Source organism: Camelus ferus, chromosome 14 (assembly GCF_009834535.1).
Source record: "Camelus ferus isolate YT-003-E chromosome 14, BCGSAC_Cfer_1.0, whole genome shotgun sequence".
Classification (NCBI taxonomy): Eukaryota; Metazoa; Chordata; class Mammalia; order Artiodactyla; family Camelidae; genus Camelus; species Camelus ferus.
The window spans coordinates 6,404,815-6,414,368 of NC_045709.1; positions in this window are offsets into that span (position 1 = coordinate 6,404,815).

Below are 9,554 nucleotides of genomic sequence, written 5' to 3' on the forward strand. Positions count from 1 at the left end.
GATTGGACTCTGATTGATTCAAGTCCAATAAAGGAACTCTTTCCATCTGATTTCATATTAACAATTCTTTAAGAACACAAGTGCTGGTTACTATCTTCCAAGAGGTCTCTATTTATCTCTAATTCATGCTCCAAGGTCAGGGATCAGTCCTCAATCTGATAGAATCAGAATTGACTATGTCAGCAAATAAAAGCAAATCAGTCCCTCATGTCACCGCCATGAGGAAAGAGACATCTGAGTCAGCAGTAACCACAAGTTAGCCTGACCGGTTTCATGGATGCTGGAAGACCCCAAATTCCTGGATCAGAGACAAAGGGCTTTCTACTTGTGGCAATAGTACAGCCAAGTGTCAGCATTTCCAACATTTCCTCAAGCTCCAATTTCCACATGACACTGAGAAGAGGGCTGCGTGACACCTGCACATGCAGTGGATTGAGTTATAGGACAGGAACCCTGAGTTTACGGAACCTGAATCTTTTTATAACATGCAGCAAGCATGTCTGCCTTATGCTCTAGAGAGACAACAGCTCTTTTCAAGGCTGGTTGCCATACAAAGATCTTTGAAAAGACAGTCCAGAAAAAAAAAAGAAACACAAGAGACCCTAAGAGAACTGTATTGATCTGAAGCTTTGCATGTAAACATAGACTTAGAGCGAGGACAATTAGTTGGATAATTGAATTGTTCACATTTCCACACTAGGGATCTATCTACAGGACCCAGGGTTGAGTCTTTGGGCCAGGGTCCCCCTTTCTTATTTAGTGCCCTTACGTCTCTCTGAATCTAGATTTTTCTATATTATAGGATATTGACCCCTTTTCTCATGAACATAGATGTAATTTAGATACACAAATATTGTTGTCAAGTCTTGTTCTGGCCAGTAACTAAACCATCCTGTCCCTATAAAGTGCACACACTATCCAATGTTCCTCATTATGAAATTTATGTAGAGAGGACAGTCATATTTGCAAGGAAAGCAGTCCTCCCTTACCCATGGGGGATACGTTCAAGATCCCCAACAGATGTCTGAAACTGTGGATAGTACCAAACTCTATAAATACAATGTTTTTCCTTATGCACACATACCTGTGATGAAGTTTAATTTATAAATTGGGCACAGTAAGAGGTTAACAATAACTAATAATAAAATGTAACAATTGTAACAATATAATGTAATAAAACTTATGTGAATTTGCTATCTTATTGTACTGTACTCACCCTTCGTCTTGTGATCATGTGAGATTCTTGTCCAGGGCAGGACAAAGTGGGACAGTGTGAGATTTCTTCATGCTACTCAGAGCAGCACACAATTTAAACCTTATGAATTCTTTATTTCTGGAACTTTCCATTTAATATTTTTGGACTGCGGTTGACCACAGGTAACTGAAAACGCAGAAAGTGAAACAGTGGAAAAGTGGGGACCACTGTAGCTGGAACTTAACTTACTCTTCCTTGGTACCACCCATCCTCAATCCCAAAGACCACCTTAGAGATCCAGTTTGAGCATAACATTGCTTCCTGCAGTTTTTCCTTAATATTGAGTAAAGGAAATTTATCTTTTATCTATAGATATCTTTACAGTACACATTGGTTTTTAGACTCTTAGGAGAATGTAATGCCCTAGATATTAGTCGACTAAGATTCTTGACCTAGATCAATGTCAAATGTGAGATCATAGCTGATGCCTGACACATATAGGAAGCACTCAGTAAATAGTAGTTGTATTGTCAGGGCTCTGGCAAGTAACAGAAACTGAGTACATTTGTGCAAAATAGGGGATTTATTATAAGAATAACAGGGTGTCTTCTAGAAGCCCACGGGCAGGAAGGCAGCCAATTCTGGAATGCCCACCCTGCCCTTGCTTCTCTGTTTGTACAATGTGACCCATTCATTACCATTCACGCAACTCCTATGTGCGAGGCACAGTGTTTGCAGCTGGAAAACAATAGCAAAGACAAACTGTTAATTTTTTTTACAGTGTAAGTTCCAGAGCTTACAGTCTAGTGGGGAGAGACAAATGAAATTATCACACAAGTAAATATAAAACTGCAGCTTCGACAATGCTGAGAAAGGAAGGTACACGGTGTGAGTGTATAAAAAAGAAGGAAAGGACCTGACCTACTTGGGGAGGTCAGGAAAGGCTTTCCTGAGGAAGAGAGAATTGAGCAGAGATCCAAGTTGGAGCCAGCAATAATAAGATGTTAGAGGAAAAGGAAGAGTTTTTGCTTGTTTCTAATGGAGGTACTGGGGATTGAACCCAGGACCTTGTGCATGTTGTGCCTGCACTCTACTACTTGAGCTACACTCCCCACCCTGGAAAGTTTTCCAGGCATGGAGAGTAGAGGCCTCATAGCAGGAAGAAGATGGCAAGGAACCATTACTGGAGCTCTGTGGCTGGACAGCAAAGACACCAGGCGACCTGCCCAAGGTCACAGTAAAACCCGGGTCAAAGGACAGGGACTATAGCACAGGTCTACACAACTCTTCGGCTCTTTTCACTGCACTGCTAAGCCACCCTAGCCAGCAAACATCTTCTTTCCACTCGCAACTTTCCACAAGGACAGAGGTTCACCAATTAACGCTCACTCCAAAGGATAAAAACGACCAAGGAGAACACGAAAAAGAAATACAAGGCTTGAGCCACAGAAACTGAGAATCTTGCCACAAAATTCCGTTTTTTGTTTCCCTGTTGAGTGTGACCTGCCGGGGACTGGGGAGTCCTGGGGACAGTCTATGTCAGTAACAGTCAAAGTTGGTCCCCGGGCCAGCAGCAGCAGCAGCTCCTGGGAACTTAATAAAATTGCACATCCACAGGCCCCATCAAAGACCTATGAGTCGGAATCTTGGGAGATGGACTCAGCAATCTGCAGCTATTTATTTATTTACTTAAATTTTTGAACTGAAGTATAGTTGATTTACAATGTTGTGTTAGTTTCCAGTGTACAGTAAAGTGGTTCAGTTTTATATATAAATATACACACACACACACACATATATATTCAGAGTCTTTTCCATTATGATTTATTATAGGATATTGAATATAGTTCCCTGTGCTATACAGTGGAACCTTGTTGTTTATCTGTTTTATATATATAGTAGTTTATATCAGCAATCTGTATTTTAACAAGCAAGATGTCCTGAAGGGGCTTCTAATGCACACATGATCGTCTACATCAATGATTTCCAAACCCTTCAGACTGTCCTAATCACCTCAGGAACTTGTTAAAATATTCATGGGCTACACCCCCCATTTCTACAAAAATCAGAATCTCAGGGTAGGAACCTACGCTCAGATGATCAGCCAGGGTGTGGGAGCCACTGGCCTACATCAAAGTAACACTGTATCTGATACAGTGAGTACTTAATTTTCAGATGCCATTTTTTGTTGCTAGGTAGTTAAGGGCACTAAGTCTCACAAGCTCTACAAGCCAGAATCAGCACATAATTTGATTGGTATCTTCTATCGTCTCAGCTCTTCAATTTTAAAAGAGTATCTTTCAGAGATTTCTTATTTTGATGTTTTTTGATGAATGTCTCCTTGTCTCAGTCTCGTATCATATCCACCAAAAATCATATGAGATCTATTAAGTGCTTACCAAATTCAGACCTTGTTATTATCGTTGTGGTCTAAAAATCTGGTCTTGAAAATGTCCCCAAGCTTCAAAATATTCAAAAGAAAACTGCCCAGCCTTGTAACACAAATATGCATCTAATTCAGAGCTTTTCTTTTTCCTGTTTCTGTAAGGAAATGGATTTCCTATCATAATGGATTTCAGCATTGTTTTAAGTAAACATACAAATATATATGGGAAGAATTGAGACAGTATTATATATAAAAACAAAAACTAGAAAATATCTCAAGAGCTGAAAGCATAAATATCGTCCTAGATTAATTGTCAAGCAACAGGATTCTCAAGAATTTTCCCATATTAGAATTCTTCCATATCCTGAGATTTATGCAGTTCATCTGCAAATAATATTGACTGGTCTACAGTAGGTAAGTTTACATATCTCATAAACTCTTAAGCAAGAAATGATATATTGTCTTATATCTTATATATCAAGATATAAGAAGGCTGCAGTCTAGTAAGAAAGGATAAAAAAATGAGTGGTCATGGTAACATTTAAAAAAAGGCCCAATTATTGGTTATCTTCATACAGTTTAGTGGTTAGGGTCAGTCATCTTTGTGTAAAACCAGAAATTTGTGAAGTGGCTGCTGCTACAATTCCAATAAAACAAGGAAGCAATTTAAATACTCTTAAGAAAATGGAAAAGAGCACAGGAAAGAAGAAAATGTAGGCTTGATTAAGTAACTCTGCCTTTGAAGATGTTAAAAAGAAATCACTAACTGTAAAATTACATAATAATAATGGATTGTTTCCTATTATACAGAATCATCTTAAAGAAAAACAGAAACCCTTCTGTAGAGCACAAAATCTAGAAGGCAGTACCAAGAAGGTAAACCATTTTACCTGTAAAAATAAAGAGATTAGAGCAAAAAGAAAATAGAAGTTCCTCTTCTATAGTTCTACAGAATAGGGAATTAAAAAAAAAATTAGCAACTTCCTATCTTATACTACATGCAAAATAGATTAAAGAACAAAATATCACAAAAGTATTAGAAGAAAAAAATATGTTTGACGCAAAGCCCCAAAGCCATCAAAGAAAAAGTAACAGATCAAACTTCCCCCAAATTAAAATACTAACAAGAGATTGAAATACTAACAAAAGATTGAGATCCGTAACAAAATGTCTGTACAAATCAAAAAGAAAATGTACAATAAACTAACAGGGAAATAAAGGATTAGAGCAGGCAATTCACAGGATACAGTGGCCAAAAAAATACATATATGAAACAATGCTCAGCTTCACTAAAATCAGGGAAACGCAAAAAAAGAAAAGAAAAAAACTGGTCTCTCACCTGACAGAGTAAAAAATTACTGTATTTTCTGTTTTCAGATGTCCTTGTCCCTCAAAAAGGTCATCTAAATGTAACCTGTGTTACATGTGAAAGGTCCATCACTGGGGACCACTCTGCTACTGCTCTGACAGGACCACCTTCAGGGCAGGAATGCTCTAAGGAAAGGCACACCTGCCCAGCCAGCACCACGTGGGCTATGGAAAAGGAAGCCTGGGCACCACCTAGTCCTTCTTACAGCTTCCCATTCTCCTCAGGCACCTGAAACGTAATGAACTCTGAGGAAATGTTTACTTTTATTTTTTTCTTCACTTTCGTCTTTAAGTCTTATATCCTGGCACATTGCATGTAACAGCAAAACCAGCAAAAGGGTTTGTAATATACTGGTAAGAACATGGAGAAAAAGAAGTTCCTATATACTTATCAAAGAATAATTTTTTTAAAAGTTGGGAACATAGTAAGCACAGGTCAAAAGATGTGTTTAACTTCTTACCAAAGGACCCTGAAGGATGACAAAAGAGGATACCAGAGAAGAATGTAGGAATAACATCACAAATTTCGATGCTAAAGTGGTTAATGTCCTACAAGGCTAAACAACAGTAATTCCCTTTCTACTAGAGAAAAATAACTTGTCACTCCACCAAATAAAAATCGTTCGCAGCTTATTAAAACTGTACAAGTCTGGAAATAATGTGCCAAATCGTTAACAGTGGTATCTCTGGGGAATATGAGAAAGGAACAAACTTCACTTTATTTTATATTCTACCAGATGATTTGAATTTTTACAATGAGTATATTACTTTTTTTTTGAGCATATTACTTTTGTCACTAAAAAAAAAAAAGCAACAACTAAAACCAAGATAACTAAGAGATATAGCTAAATGCAACATGGTATCCTAGACTGAATCAAAGAGAACATTTGTGGCCAACCAGTGAAATCCAAATAAAGCTTACAGTTTAAGCTCCTCTTAGGATCCTCTACGGTAACAGCTATAAAGAACAGAATTTCATCTTGGGGGTCTTTCCTCTGTGCATTCTGAGTGTCTTCTTTATTACTCCATTTATTCACATTTACCAATTTTTCTCCTCTTCCCATTTTGAGAAAGAAATAATTACTCGTTCCCTAAGCCACTCCCAAGCTGCCTCCAGGTGTGCTAACAGGAGACTCTTCTAGAGCAAGTCTGCCCTTCGACCACCAGAGATGAAGTGGCTTCTCCTCTCCTGATGACCATTCGGTCCCTGTCAGCCTTGTGTATCAAGCAAATAGTCACTGGACAATGGAAGTAAACAAGGCAACCTTCAAACGCTAATTCAAAGTGTGGGCAGTGGAGGTTACAAAAGCTGCCCGGGCGCTTCCATCAGCGGAGCTCTCTCCTCCCCTCTCCCTGAGGACTCGCTGGCCACCTAGCACCTAGCAGCAGCGACAGCCCTACTGCACACAGCACCATCATTCTTACATTTAAATTAAAATAGTGTCCACTTCAGAATTTAAATGTCTGTTTTTTAGTGGAAGAGAGGAAGGTGTTAGTAAATTCAAGAAATAGGTTCAGATTTTAAATATGTCTAAAATAGTGTTTTCCAATATGGCACTTTTGATATACGAAACAAAGCACAAAATGAAGTACACAGAATGACCTCAACTATCTTAGATAAAAAGTTATAGAAACTCAATCTGTTATATTGGACAGTTGATGGTCTTAAGGAATTAATTTGTAATGATACGTGTTTCTTTTTTTAAGTCTCTAACTTCTAGAGGTATATACCAAAATACAGAGAGATAAAATAAGATGCCTGGGCATTTGCTTCAAAATAATCTCAAGTTGGGTGGGGTGGGGTAGTGTGGGCTGGAATGGATGAGACGGAGATGAAAACAAGATTGGCCACAAAGTGTTGAAACTGCACAACGGTTGGGGAAAAGGTTATCATTACATTATTCTCTTTTTATACCTCATATACTTTTACATGTGTTTGAAATTTTCCAAAATAAAATGCTTTTTTAAAAAGCCATAAAAAGGAGAACGAAATTTTAAACAAAGATGCTTACCCAAAAAACTGAGGAATACGGTGAACAAAGAGATTCAGTTAAAATTCTAGATTAAAACAACCACTCTCTCCTTATGCTCTAAATTCCTTGAAATGATATTTTTAAAAAATGACCGAAGATTTACAACAGGTAAGAAATACAGGATAATGAGTGATGACAGGACATGAGTGGTTTTGAGAAACTCCTAATTCCTCAACATGGTTCTCAAGATGTGGTCCCCCAGACAAACCACATCTGCATCACCTGGAAATTTGTTAGAAAGGCAAATTCTCAGGCCACACCCCAACCCTCCGTAAGTATAAGCTTTGGGGCCCTGCAACCTGGTTTTAACAAGCCACCTAAGTGATTCTGATGCACACTCAAGTTTGAGAACCACAGTAAAGCTGATCAGGCTGACAAGAAACAAGAGAGGAAGGCCTCAGCCCAAACCTGCCCCAGAGACAACAATTGGAAATGTAAAAGCAACTTCAGGGGTACTGTCAACAAGTGACAGAAAGCTGGAGACCTCTGGCTACAATAGTCAAGTCTTACCTTGCCCACCTCAAACACCAAGTGGTTGTTGTGGGTCGGAGATAGTTCTGTCCGGTTGGGGGGTTGGGGGGGAAGAGCTCCATTCTCTGATTAAAGCCCTTTGTAGTCTGGCAGATGTGGGAGTGAGGCTGGAACAAGAGCCTAGATCTTCTGCCCACTCTCCATCCGTGAATTCTAAGAAGTCTGTGTGAACAAGCTCCCTTTTCTCAGCCAAGGTAAACATCTTCTGAAGCAAAGGCTTATACAAAAGTAGGAAAAATCCACACCAACTACCAAACCATTAATCAAGTGAATCTTTCATATGTACGAGTGAGCCTTTACGGACAAGAAGTAGTGGTAAAGATAATTAGTAAAATGAATAAACAGAACAAATGACAATTGGTAGGGAAAACAGAAATAATTCAAGGAATAGAAAATAACATGAAAATTCTAACTGGTATCCTTAGAAATGCAAGGGCACCAGATCTAGGAAAAAAGCAATTAGAATAAGAAAGCAATCTTGAGGAGATTCCTCAAAAGACTCGGAATAGACTTACCATATGACCCAGGAATCCTGGTCCTGGGCATATATCCAGAAGGAACCCTACTTCAGGATGACACCTGCACCCCAATGTTCATAGCAGCACTATTTACAATAGCCAAGACATGGAAACAGCCTAAATGTCCATCAACAGATGACTGGATAAAGAAGATTTGGTATATTTATACAATGGAATACTATTCAGCCATAAAAACCGACAACATAATGCCATTTGCAGCAACATGGATGTTCCTGGAGAGTGTCATTCTAAGTGAAGTAAGCCAGAAAGAGAAAGAAAAATACCATACAAGATCGCTCATATGTGGAATATAAAAAAAAAAAAAAACATAAATACAAAACAGAAACAGACTCATAGACATAGAATACAAACTTATGGTTGCCAAGGGGGCGGGGAGTGGGAAGGGACAGACTGGGATTTCAAAATGTAGAATAGATAAACAAGATTATACTGTATAGCACAGGGGAATATATACAAGATCTTGTGGTAGCTCACAGTGAAAAAAAATGTGACAATGAATATATATGTGTTCATGTATAACTGAAAAACTGTGCTCTACACTGGAATTTGACACATTGTAAAATGACTATAACACAATTAAAAAATGTTAAAAAAAAGCAATCTTGAATATTTAAAAACAAATTACTAAACTTAAAAAGTAAATAGAAAAGCTAAATAATGATGTAATGGACATGCTTGAAAAGGAAATTAGTTATATGGAAGAAAACATTTGAAAAAATCTTTCAGAAGAGAGCAAAAAGACCAAGACAAAAAATACTAGGTCCAGTGAGAGCATAAAGTCAGGAGGTCCCACGGTCACTTGATAAAAGGTCCAGAAAAACAAAAGAGATAAAATGTAAAGAAAATAAATAAAGAAATCATTTTAGAAATTGCCCTTGGTCCAAGAATGGTACAATTTGTCAAAGTGAAAGGAACATGAGGTAGGCAGAATGAATGACATATATCCCATGTACCTAGACATATTATTGGTAAAATTTTAGGATTCCAAGCATAAAAAGAAAACCCTTAAAGTTTTCTTTTCCATGAGGGGGAAAAAATAGGTTTTTACCAATAAATAGAGAAAGAGAGACAATCAGATTGATGTCTGATTAATCAGCAATACCAGATGCCAGCAATCATGTTACAGCTTCAAAATTCTTAAAGGAAATCATTCTGAACCTAATGCCCTAAACCAATTTTTTTTAAACCGAAATGAGGATTCAACACTTAACTACTTGATGATACACTGCAGTAAACCAAACAACTAACCCTGGGATGAAAGAAAAAGCAGTGAGAAGGAAACAGTAAAACTTAACAGTTGTCTAAAGAATAATGCATAGCGTCAAAACACACCCAAACACACATACCAAGATAATTGAGATTAATCTAAAACAAATCACATGATTATATCAGAAGAGGTCTGGGTGGGGAAGTGAAAGAATGCTAGGGTAATTGACTTAATTGGGAGATGGAAGGAAGATATGGCTACTGATTAACTCTAAATATAGAGGAAAACGGTAACC